We start from the raw sequence: 21,202 nt of genomic DNA, 5'->3' as shown, positions 1-21,202 counted from the left end.
CTGTTACACACACCTACGCTGAGATATTGGCCAATAACCGGGTAGTTCTAACGAAGTACAATTGAATTGTTAGCTCATGTCTTTTAAACTACTGTGAGGGATCAAGGGAAAAATAAATATTAGAAATTGACAAAGAACACAAGAGCAGACGCCCCAACGTCGTCTTCTTCGATTATGACGACGACGACGACGACGACGATAATGATGATGATGATGTCATCAAGTGTATGGCACTCACTCACGAATTGAGGTGGGCCAATAACCGTGTGGTAGAATACATAAATTAAACTAAAAACAGTCAGAAAATTTAGTTTAGGGACAAAACTGTGAATAAATAAAAATGGTTGCTGAGCAAGTGGTCAAACCTTCTCTTGCTCCTGATAGACATAACGACAAATTGGAAACTAAGCATCTGAATAAGTTAGATTGACTACCACAGAAATCTTTTTGTTGCCTTGTGAGTAGTCAAACACAGTACGACATACATCCCTGGGGCAGTAACTAATAAAGTGCTGTCAAGTAACAAAAGTGCTGTATCAGTTACGTTTATAGCTAGCTTCTGCTATGTGGCTTCTGAAAATATTTTTCTCTGGTTAGAATAACGACGACTGCATAAAAAGAAGTTTTCACTTCACAAACCAGAAACTGCTCCTCATGCGACTAGCTTTGTTCTTCTCTGTTGTACTGCCGAGTAGTAATCATGACCATATCACGATATCCATATCCCTGGATGACTGGTTTTTATGTAGATTGCTTGGTAAGAAATCAAAGCCAAGCTGCCGTTTCGGAGACCAACCTTTTTCCTCTTGCACCTTATATAATCAACTATCCAAAATATGCGAAATTCACGCAACATAACTTCAAGAGAGTGGTAAGTTGTTCGAGTTAGTATAGGTATGTAATAATAATAATATATCGATAATACTATATTAACAACAAAAACGCCAGGCCCGCGTGAAAGGCACCGCATAGAGTCAAAGCGTAGTCTGGAAGAGTGGCCTTTTAGAGCCTTTTCTAAACACTCATTGGGTAACTGCTGGAAGCACACTTGCTTGACGTCCACTTCGGCATTATTATTAAATTTTTTAGAGTTGTAGGCTGGCATTCGATATGCTATTTTCGTCATTATTCTTAGAAGCGTGGTATTCGCTAAACTATCAAAAAACATTGGTGCCACAAGTACATGCTGTGGCTCACTACGATGATAAGTTATGCCTAAAGTTGGTATGCGCCATAAAAACAAGCTCTTCTAAAGGGTTGGAGCATTGGACGACCCACTCGTTGCACGTCGCATTGTGTGATGACTGCTTGTTCTTTCGCTGTTCTAAACACTTTATGAGTCATACTGACGCGATTGCTTTTCTGACAGCAAGCCTGCCTAAGACAAGTTTTTCGACAAGTCCCGAAAAGCGGCGAGGCTCAGTGTTACTGGGCTGGCACTCTGCGGACCCGAGTTCGAGCCTCACTGTGTCATTGGTAGTAGGTTTTCTTTGTGATTTCGCGCGAATTTTTACAGACATTTATGGTGGCGGTGGACAACTACGGCACTTTGCGAGATCCGAGGTGGGATCTTATAAAACTTTTACTGTAATAATAATGAGTATACAAATAAAGAAAGGGAAAAAACAAGATGCAAAACCAGAAGAGCTATAGAGGGCAAGCAAAGAACTCTGTAGCTTTTTTTCTTTCATCTCTTCTTCATTTTAACAGTTTTTTATCACTGTATATAATATAAAAGTATTTAGGGTACTGCCCGAGAAAAGTAAAAAGGCAATATGCTCTTTTGAAATAAAAATCTTGATCAGATTTTTACTGGTAGAAATACCGTGACTATAGGTGTGTTCACGCAAGCACATCACAATTCATGGTCTGGCTCACATGCTGTTCAATTCAGATTGTTGCTGGCTAATAAAAACAATTTTGAACTACACCAGCAACCTTTAGAAGTATAAATAATACTAAACAGAGTGATAAAATAAAGAATAGAAGGGGAAGTTGGAAGCTTCTGAAGGGTATTTTGTAAACAGGGGACGGGTGCTCGAGTTAATGTTTCGACAAGTGGACTTGTCTTATGTAAGGTTGAAAGGAATTTCCATAGCGCTTCTGCATTTATTCTTCAGTGCCTCTTCTCCACACTAACAAAAAAGGAAAGGAGGGCAACAGAGGAATAGGCTAAGAAGGGGGGAACCATGGCGAAATGGTAAGTGAAATGGCAGAAGGAATAGCCTGAAAAAGAAAGACGTTGATGTATATGCCAATCCTAAAGAAAATCGAAATTGAAAATGCTTTTCGAAATTATACGTGCAGGGGTGAAAATAGACAAGGATTATTATTGAACGTGCTCTTACAAAATGTTTCTGAGAGCAACACGCAGTACATTCAAACAACGAATGCACGTTCGAACAGATGTATTCCAATTTTCTTTCTTCCCTGATGCCATAAATTGTGGAATGGATTAGCGAATGATGTGGTGCTGAAAAATACATTGAGTAAACATGAAATTGCTCTTCACAAGCATTTTGTTTAAAGTGTATAGACTATTTGTGTTCATGTATTTGTTGATTCAAACATCAAAATGTTTAAAATGCCCTAAATATATGTTGAAAATTTTATGAGTTATATGGATGTAGCCATGTGTCTCATAGATGTTTGCTTTATCTTGCAGAATTCATTTTACAAATGCCCCTCAAATATTCATGTAATCTTCGGCACGCTCCCTGTTGTGACCCTCAAGTTAGGGTTAATAGTATGATTAAATAAAAAGAATACAATTCTTGCTCACACCACACCGGGGGTTTAGCCAAGAATCAGGTAGCTGAAAAGAAGGAAAAATATTCATTTAAATACTATCAGAGAAAATTATTAGAGAAAAATAACTGGAGAAAACCGAAACGAAAAGAAAAAAAAAGACGAAGGGGAAACAGAAAAAGAGGTGAGGCTGGTGAGAAAAAAAGAGAGCGGTATGGCTGTGCGTGTCACAGAGTTATAGTTTTCGGAAGAAAGTACCGCTCAACAGCGAAGAGTTAAAATTATATACCAGCCAGACTTAAGACTAATCGGTTCCCGTTGTCTATGTACCTTATCGTGTGGACTCAACGGGTTCGTTTATAACGTTTTTACCTGACGGATGAAGGGTAATAAACTTGCAAGTAAGATACCGCTCTTCATTGTAAAGCGAAAGCTGTTATAAGACCACAAGTGTTGTTATGCTGCAGTAGTCCTGCCCCACTGTGGCCGGTGTCCATAAACACAAGAGACGCGAAATAAAAAAAAAATTGCCATTTTTTTCTGTTGGCTTAGCTTGGGAATAGATCTTAGATGCGGATAGAAGTTGTCTGTTATTTTCATTATGCGAAACGTTATAAAGTAGCGCTAAAGATGTGAACAAAAGCACGAATTGACGCACGTAAACAGCCGAATGTTTTATACACCCAGTTGTTTACCGTTTGGTGACCATTCTAACAGCAATATGGCTATTAAAAATGCCAGAAGTGGCACGCTAATAAGAACTGGTGCTCACGAGGATGGCTATCCTAGACAATGCTACACGAATCGATTTCAGTGGATGGCGTTTATTACAATTGACGATGACCTGATGGGACGGCTGTTTTGTGGGAGCTTGCGTATATACAACTGATAAGGCTGTGAACTTTGACGTGTGATGTGTCAAAGACAGCACGTCCCTACGATGGTTAGTTTATCGAATACTGATGCACAGTGCACCGATATCAGTTCAAGAAATCACCTAGATTCAGGCGGGCTGATGGATAGATAGATAGACAGATAGATAGACAGATAGATAGATAGACAGATAGATAGATAGACAGATATGTAGATAGATAGATAGATAGATAGATAGATATATAGATAGATAGATAGATAGATAGGTAGATAGAAGCTCAAAGTGAATGCATTGCTCAAAGAAATGCTTGGCATTTAAAACAAAGCTAATAAGAATCAGCCATCACAGACAGGGATTTGAACCCCCACGCTGCTTCCGTGCCACCCAAGTATTGAAAGTTTATTCAGCAGCTATAAGTATAGTCTGACACACTACATACCACTAAGAATAATTTCGTGCTAAATAAAACGGATAGCGCTCAGTTTAAATTTTTATTGCTTGGTGCTTTTTAGTTGAAACACCCTGTTTATGTAGCAAGTGCTACGTGTAGCACTGACTAAATAAGAGCGAGTGCTTTGTGTAGCACTCGCTAAGTAAAATAGATGAAGTTATAAACAGCAGAGTGCTACGTTATGGTAATTGTTGCCCGCCAACTATAACAAAAATATTGTCAAATACCACTCAGTTAAAATTCGTATATTCCAATTTATTGATGTAGATAAGTAATTCATGCCACGTCAAGTCGAAATTCGTGTGATGACATGAAATGTTATGTCATGATTTTTATGCACGCATAGATGCATAATTTACTATATTACATACGACTGCACGTATGTTCTCGTAAATACGATGGCATACTAGATATACCACTTATGTTCATTATAGACTCATGTCATGCCGCACCTACTCTGACAAAGCAAGTTTTATTGAACCATGCTAGGCGTGACACGTCCCGATGCTCTGCGAGGAAAGCGTAAAGTCAACGCGTAGCAGCGGCGTGACCCACTTTTCGCAGCGCCAAAACCTTCAGGGAGCGGCGCGTTTGTACGGAGGGGCAACGTTACATAGTCTAGTCAAAGAGCTGCTTCGCATTCAACGACTTATTCTGCTTGGAAATGCAGCGAAAGTTGCTTTCTCTCTTCACAAACACACACGTCCTCTTTACATGCTTTTCAATACAACATGAAATATTGCCGTAATAACGTGTGGTGCAAAGGGTACAAGATCATCAGTTGTGATAAAATAAAATCACCATAATCACTTGAAAGTTTAAAAACGGCCGCCCACTAAAGGAGGCATGCACGTTGCTGCGCCTCCTCCCTTGAAGGGACATCAAAGGCAACTAATAATTCGACGTTGATTGTCGAAATAGTGGTCCAGAAACCTTGTAGTGTTGCTCTTGTACAAAGAAAGGGCTTACTTTAAAAGAAAATTACGCTTTATTTTTCAGCATTGGTTTAGCGCCCTTCAAATTACCCGCCTCAAGAAGGTCACCGTCCGGGTCGACTTGCGTTACTGTTGGCGTGCATAGCGTTGTCCGGCTTTGCTGCGCTAGTAGCAGCAGACCGAAACCAGCGGGAGCCACAGCAGCAACAACGGCTATTGATCAATATCTCACCATTGGCTCCGGAATTGCAAACATTTTTTGTTTCAACTGTGCCCTACTTGATGGCATTACCTATCCTTTGTAACTACGCCAAAATAGACTTTTGGAACCACCACGCTATTCTCCATAGTGACGTCCGGCGATTTTTTTCAATGAATCAAACAGAAACGAACAAGCAGCATTTATTGCATCTTATGATTAACGGAAGAATCTTTATATAGTGCAGCTAGATTGTTTAATAGTGAATAATTGTAGGTGGTCCGTCTGATGTCATCGGGATCAATTTGAAAATGTCTTGCAGCGGCGCATGTGTTCTTGTGCATTTACCTTAATGTCTCGGTAAGTAGGACACTGTTGTTGATATATTGTCGTTTTAGATGTCACACATTGAGCTTTAACTCTGACGTAAACTGTTATATGACTTTTGTGTTCCTTTAAGGTGACGTAGTAAGTTCACAGCACGTTCGAAAAATTTCACACTGGTGGAATATTGCTATATCTTTCAACTCTTAAAGCCGAAGCTTGATGATCCCCATTTTTGCTCACAGGAGTAACGTGTGGCTTTGCTTGCTTTGAAACGAACTGTTGCTGAGGTAGCATAAGTTTATAACAGTGGAAATTTAGGCAGCCTTTAGGGGCTGCTCAGACATAGCTATTCAAATAAATAGTTTCAGGTTACACAAATGTGTGCCGCAGAAACAATACTATGCCAACTGATTTTTCCAGAACGAATAAGCAAGGAAAAAAGACATTGTGTCCCAATTTCATCAAAAGAGTACTACGGAATATTTTTTTTTATTCGAACAAGCCTAGTTGCAGCCGAATCACAAGGAAAATGTAGCCTGAGGTTTGAAAACCTTCGGCACCAGAAAAATGTCATGAAAAAGACGTAGCTAACATTTCCTTTCTGAATTTCAGAAATTAGCAATTGTAGCAGTCATTTTATTCCTTTCTCTTGTCCTTAAAAAAGCTACGAGAATCCTATATGATTGATTAATTAACATTACCACACGTCTAGAATACTCCATGTTTATCGGAAGCCTAATATTTAAACTTTCATTACACTTGCAAAACGACAGGTCGTCAATACAAGCGAATACGTATGGCTTTACCGTCAAACATACAGCAATTCGTTTGAGATGTCTAGTGGAAAAAACAACTTCTCCATTGAGACCACGTGTATACGCCGTGTTATGACGGGGCTGACATCGAAGGAATACAATTTTACAGAAATTGATATGATGGAACTAACAAAGTAAGTATTGCATTGCTAGGCACTAGCTTTTCAAGAGTCGCTACATTTTGTCCCAATGAGCTCACTCAGATGAGTTAAAATGCCGCTCATCTAGACCTCGTCTAGACCATTCCGTCGTTATCAAAAACTTCATTAAAATGCGTTTAGTTTGGTTGACAGTGCTAGGGCTATGTGGAAAAATTTTTGCCATGCATTCTTTGCCTGATTCCCATGCATTCGATTATTAGAGCTCTTATTCTCAAACTAATAATTGTTCAGAGTAGTGAGAACATAATGCGCTCTAGAGATGCAGACATATTATTCTTTACCTACTTTGCGTCATATGAAAGTGCGAAAGTACGGTCTTGAAAAATTCAAACGCTTCTTGAAAGAAGCAGACGTTCTTGGACGGCGAAGTCTGGTGGTTTTAGGACAATGATACTGCTATGTTTCTGTGAATCTGGTATCATTTCACAATAGTAAAGATAAGCAGTGAACTTTAAAATGATTTTAACTGCACAAACAACACCGAAGCGAAACTAAAAGCCAACTCATCATTGATGTATTTGCTTAACGTCAAGAAGAGTATTACCTCAAAAACAAGTAAGGCTCGGCGTGCAGAAAATTCCAGGAGCTCCCGATTAACAATAACTTATAATGACAGCTGATTGTGACAAGTTTGGAGGTCATCTGTAATTGTGATTCTTCTTGTGTGAAAGGGGACACACTACGTGCTGTCTTGAATGTGCACATCAATGCCAAATCGCTTTCTCTGTCGAGGTCAATGAAACTTGGGGCTGCAGAGTATAGGTAGTATGTTAACAACAATTGATTAGATGCATGCGAAGTAAACACTACAGGCCAAGTCGTGAATGAGCAGCTTTGTATCATTTGTGAGAAGCTACCAAAGTAACAAGAAATATACTATGAGCACAATCTACAGCACAAATAATTAATTATTTACTGTGAGTCACTCTCACCTGCTCCACATTTTGCAGTGTAGACGCCGTGAACGCCCTTGGTAAGACCACCTAGAACATCAGCAGCGGCTCCTCTATTTCTTCAGTGCCAGACAGAAGCACCCAACCCAGCCATTAACCGCCCACTCCTCCAGTCCTTACCTACTCTCACCCATGCCTAGCCTTGGAGCCTAGCCATGAGGGAGAGAGATCATCTAGTGATGCCTCAAGATGGAAATCATATTAAGTATTTTTTGTTCAGTTGAGTACAAATACCTTAGGCGGTGTCTGGCATTCCTTTTTTAGACAATGCTGGTGGTCACCCTGGCTTTGAAAGGGATACGGTGTTTTGGGATAGCGTCTCGTCGTACATGGTGCTACGTTGGGAACCTGCGACGGTGCTGTACTCGCTGATTGAATCAGCACTGTGAGGAGGCAGTGGTATTTCTACGAGTGTCGAGAAAGAAACAAATTTGATGAACATATATTGTTGGAGAAAGACACAGTCTATCACAATTTTGCGGAAAATTGCTTGGACGCCCCTGAACTTCAAGGAGCCCTACTATACATGCTGCAACGCAGCATGACCACTGCCTGAACTACGGCGGACCGACAGCTCCTATTGAGTAGGGCGAATTTGCAGTGGAATTAAACAAAAAAAAAGAAATAAAGAAGACGTTGACAGCAACTTCATAATACATGGTGATAAATGGGTAGTTACTCCACTTCCCAGGTATTATAAACACATAAGTCTAGCAACCACGCCAGTTAATGAGCTGCGCCCTGATTGATCTGCCCAGATTACAGAAATCATAACACGAAGGCAGGCCGACCTAGAGTAAGAGGTTAAACTGGAGCTCGGGTACTCACGATGCTTCCTTGAAGTTATTTTGAAAGCACGGTTACAATGACTACGTCGAAGTGCAAACTCAATATTGTGCATGTCTACTTCACCACACTCGATCGTCTTTGAGATTCAATAAGTACGCTTCCATATTGTGCAGTCAAAATCAGCACTTGGGAAAACCCAGGCCCCTAAGCAGTCGACTAAGACAGCTGTGAGGCTGAAACAGTCGTGATCATTGATTTCTCAGTAAATTATTTATTCTCGGCAAGCATACTGCACCGAACGTGTTTTTTTACTGGTTCCTTGATGGGCCGAGCTTTGTTCAAGCAGCAATATCACAAAACGACATCACCCGGTTAGATCACATTAGGGCACTTCATTGTGACGACAATAATAAACTTGGCGATTTGTGACACCACAGCGACGCCGTGTCGACGAGAGCTTACATAATAATATATATCAACGTTATAGCGCTAAAGAGCTTGTTCGGCGGAAATCGTGGTGTCATTGGTTGTGAGTGAAATGTCATCATTTTATACGTGACCGAATAATCGACAACGATGCAAATTAATGAGGAAATAATATAAAAACTATGGAGCAGAGTGAAGACCGTATCAGGGTTGTTGGGTCTGAGCGGGGATTGAATCCAGGTCGTTTCCGTGTCAAGCCACATGGCCACACCTCTGCTGGTGAAAACAGTGAAAAGAACTTCCTCTGCTTGGAAATGCAGTGAAAGTAGGTTTTATGCTTAACAAACACACGCGTCCTGTACACATTTTTTACAATGCAACATGAAATACTACAGTAATAATTTGTGGTACAAGCTTCCATTGCCAACGGGCGTCAGAATATGTGTTCATCATAAAGGCTCCCCGGGTGAAAGCCGGCACCCCACTAAAAAAGACACACACGCTACTGCGCTTATTTCCTTAAGGCGATGCATAGTGGGTGCATAACAAATTCAAAAACTTTTATTCAACTGATTTTTGAAGTACGCACTAGGAACAGAATATCGATATAGCATTCAACTCATAAAGGCAAAACTGTAATGTCCCCTATTTTTTTGCGTCACTCCTGCTAACATTGCGTCTGAAAGATTCTCAAGTAAACTGCAAATTTTTGCGTTTGATGAAGCATCTGGCGCTTTTTCCTTAATTATATTGTGAGCGCGACAAGCGAATGACTCTTTATTCTCTTTGATAACATCATCACCTGTACATCTTCTTCATCTGAAAGTATCATCACCAGCGTGATTTAGCTCGAGCCTGGCTGAATAAACTGGTTCCTCACAAGCGGTGGACGGTACTTTTCGTTCCCTCAAGTCTTCTCGCCCATTCTCGCTGGAGATCCGCTCGGGTCATCGCAGACAACCCCCTGCCATGGCGGCCCAAAAAAAAAACCCTGGCCCTTCAAACGTCACCGCCATACTGCAGCCACTGCCACCCGCTCCACCCAACAACATTCGCCTGCGTGATCCACCTGTGTTTTCCGGTCTCCGAGGTGATAATGTTGAAGACTGGATCAAGAACTACGACCTCGTCAGCAATTTGAACAGGTGGGACAATCCACAGAAGTTGCGCAGCGTCCCATTTTACTTGTCCGATGTTGCGAAAACACGGACAAGTTGGTGGGTTGGTGGTTCTAGAACCACCAACCGGATCTTCCCGACTGGGACACTTTCGAGCAGGAATTCGTCAAATATTTGGTGCCCCTGCAGTTCTCACTGAGGCAGCAAAGAAGAAGCTCGCTGAACGCACGCAGCTGCCGGGTGAATCTTACATTTCCTATATTGAGGATGTCCTTGCACTGCAAGCTCGTTAACCCCGGCATGTCTCAGAACGACCAAATACGCCACATTTATAAAGGCATTAACACCTTCGCCTTTAACGCTCTCGCCACGCAAAATCCTGCCACGACCCAGGACGTGATAACCGTCTGTCAGCGACTTGACGAGCTTCAGTCTCTTCGCCTTTGCTACGATGCCACCAACATTCGTTTGCCTGCACCCCTCGACTTGCGTGCGCTTATTCGTGACATCGTTCGTGAAGAACTTCACGGGCTTTGCTCTTTCTGTGCTGCGGAAGTTACTTTCCCTTCTGAAAAAGATAGCTTGCGAGACCTGATTCAACAAGAGATCGCCTCCGCATCGCGTTCGACGTGTTCCGACGGTCCCTGCGTGCGCCAGACGCGCACGTACGCCGAAGTTGCCGCGCTCTCTGCCGCACCCACCGTTTCTGTGCCTACAACAGCAGACCATACGCCTGTGACTTCGTTATCACCGCATGTGCGTGCACCACCTTACTACGCACCTCAGCGCCCACCTCGACCAATCTGTTACTACTGCGGCTTTCGAGGACATATCGCTCGGTTTTATCGAAGGCACCAACAAGACGAGCAATGCGGCTACGCTCCTGAAAACAACGAAGCTTCCCTCCGACCATGAACTACCGACGACCACCCTGCCGATCGTCCTATTACCGTTCAGCGTCCCCTACCTACCATACTGACATGCCTGGGAATTCCCACACGTCTCGCCGCAGGTCACCTTCACCAGGTCGCCGTTCAGTGTCGCCTCTGCAGCCCGCCTCTCACTCCACGAGCGCCCAAACTGAAAACTCCCCAATGCAGTTTTAGGAGGGAAAACCACATCCACCGGACAGCTAATTCCCGATCGGCCATTGAATTCGATAGTAGTGTTTGTAGAAGGTGTAGGCGTTGAGGCTGTTGTAGACACTGGCGCTGCCGTTTTGATTATTTCCTGCTGATTTTCGTTCCCGCCTTCGAAAAGTCACCACGCCTTATGGCGGCCCACCTCTACGTGCGGCGACCAACGCTCTCATTTGTCCACTTGCACAGTGTACCGTTCGTGTCTGCATAGAAGGCATTCGTCATCACATTTTTTCGGGGTATTTCGTCAGTGCACCCACTCTCTCTTTCTGGGGTGGGATTTATTGTCTTCTGCGTCCACTTTAATATCTTGTCATCAGCGCCTCCTGCATCTAAATGCCACTGACTCTTCTCCGCTTGAACACGATGGACGCATACGCCTTGTCACCACCTGAGATAATGTACTTCGGCCATACATCAAAGAAATTATAAGTGTTAATTGCACCGACATTGTGGATGGTGACGTGCAAATTCTCCCTTACGGTCATATCCTACGTAGGGGCATTGTGGTCACACCAGGGCTTATTCGCTTCTTCGATGGGTCTACGTACCTAACCGCCATAAATCAAACGCCCGAGTGTGTACTGCTCCCCTGTGGCTCAACATTATCTTGCGCGGTCGACAGTGAGCCTGTTGCGATTGTTACTCTTCCGAACAACAACCTCAACGATGTCCCAAAGTCACAATCACTGCCATTCAATGCCTCTTCCACACCTGTGTCGGCAACCATAAGCACAGACTTAACACCTGATCATACTAAAGATTTGCTCGCCCTGTTAAATAGACACCGTTCTCTATTTGACGTGAACTCGCTCACCCTCAGCAGGACTACCACCGCTACTCACAGCATCCAGACTGACGGCTCTCGTATTGTACATCGGCGTCCATATCGCGTGTCTCAGGCAGAACGCAAGATCCGCGAGGAAAACCTGTCAGACATGCTACGGCGCAACATAATACGTCCTTCCTCGAGTCCCTGGTCATCCCCAGTTGTTCTCGTTCAAAAGAAAGATGAGACAGTGCGTTTCTGCGTCGATTGCCATGCGCTAAACAAAATAACGCGCAAGGACGTTTATCCCCTCCCTCGTATTGACGATGCACTGGACTCATTACAGGGCGCAGCGTATTTTTCTAGCCTCGACCCTAGATCAGGCTACTGGCAGATACCGATGTCGGAGTCTGATAAAGAGAAGACCGCCTTTTCAACGGCAGGTGGGTTGTACGAGTTAATGAGAGGCCTTTTGGAGTCTCTAATGCCCCCACCAAATCGAACGCATGATAGACGGCGTATTGTGTGGTTTGAAATGAAAAACGTGTCTGTGCTATCTCGATGACATAGCAGTGTTTTCATCCACGTTCTTGCAGCATCTACAACGTCTTGACGAAGTCCTCACATGCCTTGGAAAAGCCGGTCTACAGCTTAACACCAAGAAATGTACCTTTGCCAGCAAGACAATCAAGGTTCTTGGCCACCTTGTCAGCAAAGAAGGAATTCGGCCCGACCCCGAGAAGCTTGCCGCCGTCCTCGATTTTCCTCGTTCACTACGTCAAAAGGACCTGCGCAGCTTTCTTGGGTTATCTTCTTACTTCCGGTCCTTCATACGTGGGTTCGCGAAACTTGCGTCTCCGCTCCATCAACTCCTCGCAAAGAACGTCTCCTTTATTTGGTCCAAAGACTGCGAAAGCGCTTTCATGGCATTGACGCAAGCCCTCACGTCGGATCCGGTACTGTGCCCCTTCGATTCCACCACACCCACCATTCTTCGCACCAACGCAAGTAGTCATGGTCTTGGTGCGGTACTCTTGCAGCTTGACAAAAACTCACACGAACGCGTCATTGCTTACGCAAGTCGTGCTCTTACTGCTCCAGAAAAGAACTACACTATCACCGAGCAGGAGTGCTTTGCTGTTGTTTTGGCAGTGCAAAGATTCCGACCATATCTTCACGGCCGTCATTTCACTGTCATGACTGACCATAACGCCCTATGCTAGCTTTCATCGCTGAAAAACTTATCGGGTCGCCTCGGTCTTTGGTCGCTTCGCTTGCAGGAGTATAATTTCGATGTCGCCTACAGATCTGGGAAGAAGCATAAAGATGCTGATGCTCTATCGTGCGGTCCTTTGGCCAGCGGAAGCCACTCACCATCGATACTTCAAAACGACAGCATCTCTCCAATCGCAGGGCTAAGTTCATCACGTGCCACCCTATCCGTCCTTGTTTCACAACAACGTACCGACCCATACTGCCGCACCATTGTTGACCGCTTGACCGGCTCTACTACTCCTCTAAACGCCAGACTCCGTCGACAACTTAAACAATTTAACCTTGTCGGTGATGCTTTATGTCGCTGCATTTACCACATCAATGGCAACAAGTGGGTCCCCGTCATCCCACGTTCTCTGCAACGTCAAGTTTTGGAAGCCTTTCATGATGATCCAACCACCGCTCATCTAGGCTATCACAAGACTTATGACAAAATGCGAAGTCGTTGTTTTTGGCCTGGCCTCTCTTCAGCCGTCGCTAAGTACGTCGCCTCCTGTGTCCATTCCCAATGGCGAAAACGACTGACAACTGCTCCGGCTGGCTTAATGCAACCTCTTCCCTGTCCCGTCTCGCCTTTTGAAGTCATTGGAATCAACTTGTATGGCCCTCTTCCTATATCATCCATTGGGAATCGCTGGATTGTCACGGTCGTCGACCACCTTACCCACTACGCAGAAACAGCTTCTATACCATCTGGGACTGCCACTGAGATCGCCGAATTCTTTCTTCGCCACATGTTTTTGCGTCATCGAGTTCCACTCATTCTTCTGAGTGATCGTGGCAAAGTCTTTCTCTCTTCCATTGTCGAGCAAGTTTTGCGTGCCTTGAACACTGTTCACAAGAACACTTATAGCTACTACCCGCAGACCAACAGATTGACTGAATAGTTTTGTCGGACCCTATCGGAGATGATCGCCATGTACATTCACCCCAACCACATGAACTGCAGATTCTATCCTTCGTGACATTCGCCTATAATACGGCTGCTCAACGCACTACCGGCTTTTCTCCATTTTTCCTCTTCCATCGTCACTCACAAAGTTTCGCTCTGGATATCTCTTTCCTTTCGGCCCCTGCACCCTTGACAGCTCCTTTCTCTGAAAAATTTCTATCTCGTCTCGCACACTGCGGTCACCAGGCCCGTGTTAACACCGACCTCTCTCAAGACACTCGAAATTCTCGCTACGACTCGTCTCGCCGTGTTGTGAGTTTTCCCCTGGTGACGAAGTTCTTCTATTGACTCCACTACGCGTCCCCGGTCTATGCGACAAATTCATCAGTCGCTTCATTGGGCCGTACACGGTGGTCGGACAGACATCTCCTGTCAATTACCGCTTTTCCCCTCTTAGCGCTAATCCTGACCATTGTTCCCGAGGAACAGAGATGGTGCACGTATCTCGTTTAAAGCCTTATGCGCGACGCATTTCATAATACTGTCAAGCGACCAGGCAGCCGCTTTCACCGCGCGGCAGAATTAGTGTGAGCGCGACAAGCGAATGACTCTTTATTCTCTTTGATAACATCATCACCTGTACATCTTCTTCATCTGAAAATATCATCACCAGCGTGATTTAGCTCGAGCCTGGCTGAAAAAAACCCGTTCCTCACAATATTATCAGGATAAACACATTAACATTGCTTTCACCATCAAAATGCCTTCCCCATCGAGACCTCTTAGGATCCCAAGTACGTCATTGCAGCTTGTCTACAAAGAAATCTGAAACAAAACTTCAAAAAGGGAAGTTGCTTCGGCTAGCCGTAATTTGTCCGACTCTATAGCGAAAAAATTCTGATGCGCCATCACCTTGCAACCATTAACCTCACACAGCTGGTAAGACGTCATGTCAAGCCCGCGTCTGTGCTGGGGTAGCAGCTGCGAGGCCATAACCGTGTAGCACTCTTTCCAAGTGAAGCATCGCTACGCGTTAATGGGAGTGACGTCATGTGGAGCCACGCATGCGTAGAAATCGCACCCAACGGGAGGAAAAAAACAAGTGCGCTATGTCGAGGAAGTTCCTGAAATTTGTTGGAACAAGAAGGTACGTACTCCCGTAGAGCAGCCAGCGTTCCGCGAAAAGAGACTTGCTGCTACGCCTAAAGGACAACCGCAACGACAAGCCAATCCCGAATACGGGTATGTTCGAGCAGTGAACTGTAACCGTAATAGTGCCACGCATGGCGAGGCTATCAACTTGAAGCAGCAATAAATACCATAGAAAATCATGATATTGACCAGCTTCCCTGTGCATTGGCTTTGCACTAACTAGGGAAAAGTGCTTACTTTCTTTTTGTTTTGTTGAGTACTTCCAACAAACCTTTAATAAAATCATTCGCGTATATCGGTAATGTGTTAACACATAACATTCTCCTTGCAGCATCGGAGACAATTATACTGGAATATTTATATACAATAGGAAAAATCTAATTCACAATATGCATCCCCCGACATCCATGAACGTCTACGAAAGTGGAAGTAGGTACTTTTTGTGTCAACCAATTAAATTTGAGCTTGTGTATTCTCTTCAAGGAAATCACGACCACACAATCTAAAGGTGTGTACAGAAGAGAATGAAGCATGTCGGTGAAGAATAGTTCGCGGTGAACTATATCGTTTTTTTTGCGGGCTGCTCTGTGAGTTATACGTTGCTATTTTACTAATGCTGTCGAAACACTCAAGAACTGCTGTGAGAGAACACGACGAGCGATACACTATTCTTGACCCAGGCGCACTCCTTTTAAATAATAATAAGTGTCGATTAGTCCTATACTTTCCAAATAGTACTATTTTATGCATTAGAATTTTCAGAGATCATTGCTAACAGATGTGACTAAACTCGTTTACAATATTCCCACTGAATGCAAGACCTAATCAAATAAACCTTGAGGTGCTTTATGCTTTCTTCTTGTCAATTACGCAAGCGAAAAAAACCAATAGTAGTGTAGTATATTTGGATATAAATAGAGAACCATCTAGGAAAATGTAGTGATACAAATGTCGCAGTAGAAGACGTAGTTTCGGCGACAGGATATCACTAAACTGAAGTTATTCTTCTTTCATGTGGTGTGCCTGCCATGTAAGTCTAGTGGCTATTGGGTCTCTGGCTAACGCCATTAATAAGAAGCAATCACCGGGAAGATTCGAAGGACAGCGGTGTCGGCCCCCCTGAATGCACCACCACAGAATGAATATTTTAACCTTACGTTCTCTTTGCATGCCACTGAACGCACAATGTGGTCTAAAGATGGGGTCATAACCAAGAGTTAATACCACAAACATAATGTAACCCAATTACGTCAATGTAAACGTCACTCATACACACATTCGACTGTTTCAAAACAACTCACACTAGTGTGGCAAACAACGGGGAGAATCATTCGTATACGCTCAAATAGAAACACTCAAAAATACTCTAGAACGGAAAAGAGAAAGCTTTTCTATGTTCACTGGCTTGACGAGTCTCTCCACGTATGCTACAACGCTAAAGAGTTGTTACCTTTCCTGGGAGGTGACCATAGGCCTTCTCAGCGTCACTGTCCCCGAAACTACTCACTGCTCCCAACAACGTCTTATTTCAAAACTTGCAAGACCATCTCGTGCCACTACACCAAAAAACAACACTAATTCCTTCGACTAACAAACCAGAGACTTCTGCATGATAATTTCAGATATCACTCACACTGCTCCCTTACATACTATCATCTCATTTTATAATTGGCTTGGAAACACAGGTTCGCAAATCTTTGACATGAATCATGTTCTTGCATTACTGTTGGAGTTTCAGGAAGGGGCTAGCTTCCTCTTGCACATTTTTCTGTAGTGGCGTACATGCAAGTGGAAGCCGTGTGTTCGTGTATTCTTTTATTTTGATTGTGTAAGCGTTGGTGTTAGCCGTTTAGACGTGCGCATTCTTCTGAGTACGTGAAGGGGCACGCTTTAGACACAAACATCTTGACCAATTGCGAGTATTTAGACACAAATGTGTGTTCGAGTTTGTTTTTGTAGTTTGTGACTGGTGGTTAAGAAAGAGTAGCATGCTTTTATATTTAGAAACACTACGTCTTCTGCACAATAAATTCGCTTCATTTTTACCAAAACTTGCAGCGTAATTTTGCCTATGTTTATCATGCTGAACAAATACTACGTTCGACGAAGAGTTTAAAGCGCGACTTTGGGGGAGCTAATTGAAAATGTGATTGTTCCGTTCTGATAGATAGTTATACTAAAACATAAGATATTAGTTTGTAAATTATTAAAAGGCTTTTTCTTAAATACGCAGAGAGAGAATATGAATGGTTTTTGTAAGTACAGCTCATTCAATTTATTCGGCAATAAATAACTTGAAACAAATATTTAAACGAATGAAGCTACCGCTGTTCCGACAGAACATCGTGCAGTTAGAAGAATGTGTAAGCTTGACGTGCTTAAAGGTTGATACTGAAAGGTCGTATCTGAAAGGGCTACGAATGTTTTATTCAAGTTTAAATAAATGTGACTTGAATAATTATGAATGTGTAGCCACCTATGTACAGATAGGTACTATATTCATGAAATTTTGTGTTACCCACACTTACTGGTATTTTCTTACTTATTCGTAATTACAGCTCATGTTCAGCTATGAAGGTTACCATGCTCCATCCGGCAACGAAAGCTCTCTTGCACACGGAAGTTTGTGTTTCTCTGTGCATGCGTTTTTTCTTCAATATTCGTCAAGTTATTTTATTTTGCAAAAAACTTTTTTCAGGGACGAAGGCTGATTATCAGACAACCCTTGAATACACAGAACCAGATACTTACTCCTGCAGTGTATTCACCGTATATTTCATGAGTAACAAGATCACAGATGGTAAGGCAACCTCATGTCAACGTCATCTTTCTAACAGTAGCAGATACTATCTAGACGCTCTTAAAAGAGTGATTAAGTCAATGTATTCATGGTAGATACGAGCGCCATCTGCAATAAAGAAATGCAGATGCACTTATATAGATTCATGGTTTAGGATTTCATTAGTTTACGACCAAAAGCCTTAGCGAAAAAGGGTTGCTTACACATCCGTTCGTGTGAGACATATAAAAAAGTTTTAAAAGCAGTCATACATGCATATGTATGATTGCTAACAACATTAAAAGTGGCTGGGTGGCGTATTAGTTATCTGACTTCTATGAGCATAGCATCTGTGATTTCGTCATGTTTCTCGTTCTTCCTGCTGAAAGAAAAGCTGTACTAACATGTTTTACATTGAAATACAGAAGATAGTTGTCAAAACGATTAGGTTCAAGATTCTTGAAACGACAAAAAGCAATTTTATTTGTTCACTTAGCGTGACATCAATAAAGACCACTTGTTGCAATATTTTGTAGTCTTTTTCGACTGCGCTCGTAAAGAAAAAATTTGAGGGTGCAACAAAATTCAGGGTTATAGCCGGAAATTCAACAAATTATTCAAAATGCATGCCAACTATTCCAACATAGCGACATACTACTGCTACAGAAAGCGAAGCCTCGGGAAATGTATCTCGTCGCCACTGCTGCACCGCTCACCAAACATGCGCATGTTGCATTGGCTCATAACTGATCTGCGAAAACACGTGCCTTTTGAGACGGGTCCTTGGTTGTTATAAACTGGCCCACGTGACTGACGCAGAGAGAACTGTCGGTAGACACCTGTCATCATATCTCACAACGTAAAAAAAATGAACCTGGGTGCACCCATTTAACATTTCGGAACACGGCCGCCCCTTCAATAAGCACTTCAGAAGTTCACATTTTAATACTCGTCCCGGCAGATACCACAAGACACACTGCACCGATAACCAATGACAGCGTTTCTACTCCACTATATCTGAAGCGCCGCTTTGAGGTGATCAGTAGTTGTACCTCACAACCAGTGCAGACGTCAACTGTGATGACACTGTTTCCCTCGCATTGGGAGAGGGCTATAAGCTAGCGTCGAGAAGCAGCCATGCAGCAGAAACGTGCTGCAATGCAATGAAGTATGTTGATTGAATTTAATAACGGCGAAAGCAATAGTGTCATCGATGAGGGGGCTTTTGAGTAAAGATTGATGCGCTGTTTTGTGCATTGGTTTCAGTTACACCTGCTAAGTTAGTCAGATTTAGTTCCCCTGCATTGAATGCCAGTGGCTGCCTTTCAGAAATTTCAAAATGGATGCGGACCATTCGCAGACTTGCGCAACTTGCCCATTTGACTTGAATGGTTATTCCCACTGTTTAGAAAGATTATCTTTTCAACTTCTGTCAAACTGCCATAATTAAAACTAACACGCACTTGAAAGTGCTTTCTGTCGCAGTAAAGGGAACACCACGAATTGCACGCAGATACCTTAATTTTGTAATGTGTCAATACTAGTGGGCAGATTTCTTGAGACGCCTATATATGTGTGCGTATGCGTGTGTGTGGGTGTGGTTACCAGTATGCTGCAGTATTGCAGGCCTATCAAATTCAGGTTTCTAACAAAACACCGGACAGCACTACACTTCCGAGCCTACCATTACACAATTTTCAGTTTGATGACGCACATGATGTGCAGGTTAGTGGAACTTCCAAGGGAACGGAGACGGGGTCAACCTTTGAAAATATATGTATGAGTGAACTTGGTGATAAATGTTTAGATGCTTGCAGACTAATATAGTTTTAATTCGGGCGTTGTGTCGACTATGCATTTCTGATCTGGCATCACGGGGAGAAGAAACTTTTGTCGATACCTACAGGCTTCAGTTACGTTCATCCAGTCATCTCTTTTTCAGAATCGTAATCTTTCACACCAATCACCTTTCTCTATGCCACTGTGGCCATCTATTTTAATGAACCGATAAGTAAATTTTTATGGAACACGTAGATAGGCAATCCTACGTCCATTTCGAAAGTTCTCATTCACAGCTCTTCAAAACAGCCAAGCATAGAGTTTAGAAAACTGTGTTTTAGAACACGTTTTAGAAAACTGTGTACTTATGAATCAGACTACACAGCGAACTGAGCCAAACTTCGGCAGAACCTAAAAAATATATAGACGATGTCATGAAATGGGCTTATGGCGTTGACCACAAGGAACTTTTTAATAAATAAGAGCCTTATGCTCTCAAAAACTAACCTGGTATCACAAGACTCCCATCGGCCCCCAGCAACAACAGCAATCTTCAGAAGCTTCAAAACTTGGTGTGGCATTGTGATCACATTGAACATTGTTTGCTGGTTCCCCTACCCTTAATGGGAGTAAATCAAAGATAGAGGAGCATATGCGACATATCACGTCATCTAAACTACCGCCATACTTCACCCCGATTGCCATCGTTGCAAGAAAATCAGTTTCTCGGTATGAAACCCCATGACGAAGACTGCTTTCAAGAGCACAGCTTCAAGATTTGAGCCAAAAAAAGAATTTAAAAGTGAAAAGCAACCTTGCCTACATGCTAGAATGCTCTGTTGGTAAGCTTCGGTATATCAGACCAAATTTAGGGCAAACTACTTTCAGACTGTATTTGAATAATCAGAAGTTGCATGCCGCAAGACTACTTATTATACTTCTGTCCAGGCATATAGGTTCAGTTATTATTTGGATAAACTAACACCTAATACAATAGAATTAGATTTTCTATTGCAGCATGACACATAAATTCGCGAGCCTTTCCTCACACAAAAGTTCAACGCTGTAGGATCTCGTACAGATGAAAGTTGAGGCAAGGTAACGTTTCCTTCGTAGCAGAAAAAAGTACTAGCACTATCACAGTTAAATAGATTTAACTGTACATGCGTGCTTTTCACTAGACGCATTCACTATTTCGATTTCCTTTAGTTTTCGTTGTAGGTCTTCGCAGCCCTTGAAATTCTGTAGTAACGCACACGGTCATAATAGAGTGAATTTTCTTCTATTTTTGCTATCTGATTTTCGTAAATTTTGCTTTTTACTTTTGTCATGGTTTTCAAATTACTAATAACGCCATCTGTTTCACTGAGTCACCAATGAGGCGTGTTTACAGGCTCGTGAAGTGACCTCCTCTTATCCCTATAATCCAAACACATGCATTTCGTTTATATGCTTTGCAATACAACATGAAATATGGCGATAATATTCTGTGGTACAAGCCCCTTTGTCATCGGGCGCCAGAACATATGATTGTCGTAAGGGCTTCATGATTTAAAAGTGGTCACCCTCTACGAAAAGCACACACATTCCTGAGCCTACTCCCTCAAGGACACGTAGTGTG

At 42.8% G+C, this 21,202-nt stretch overlaps 1 non-coding gene across 1 annotated transcript in view; it reads left to right on the top strand.

Annotated features, from left to right (window-relative positions):
* Window positions 1-17,877, top strand: part of LOC119185024 (uncharacterized) — a 36,698-nt gene extending 18,821 nt beyond the window's left edge. The window contains exons 2-4 of the transcript XR_012885397.1: window positions 6,308-6,483; window positions 15,355-15,452; window positions 17,722-17,877. This is a non-coding gene — a transcript (uncharacterized LOC119185024). The remainder of the gene's footprint in view (window positions 1-6,307; window positions 6,484-15,354; window positions 15,453-17,721) is intronic.
* Window positions 17,878-21,202: the final 3,325 nt, after the last annotated feature.

Source organism: Rhipicephalus microplus, chromosome 8 (assembly GCF_043290135.1).
Source record: "Rhipicephalus microplus isolate Deutch F79 chromosome 8, USDA_Rmic, whole genome shotgun sequence".
NCBI classification, from domain to species: domain Eukaryota; kingdom Metazoa; phylum Arthropoda; class Arachnida; order Ixodida; family Ixodidae; genus Rhipicephalus; species Rhipicephalus microplus.
The sequence above is the reverse complement of the archived record's forward strand: the minus strand, read 5'-3'. Positions and strand labels throughout refer to the sequence as shown.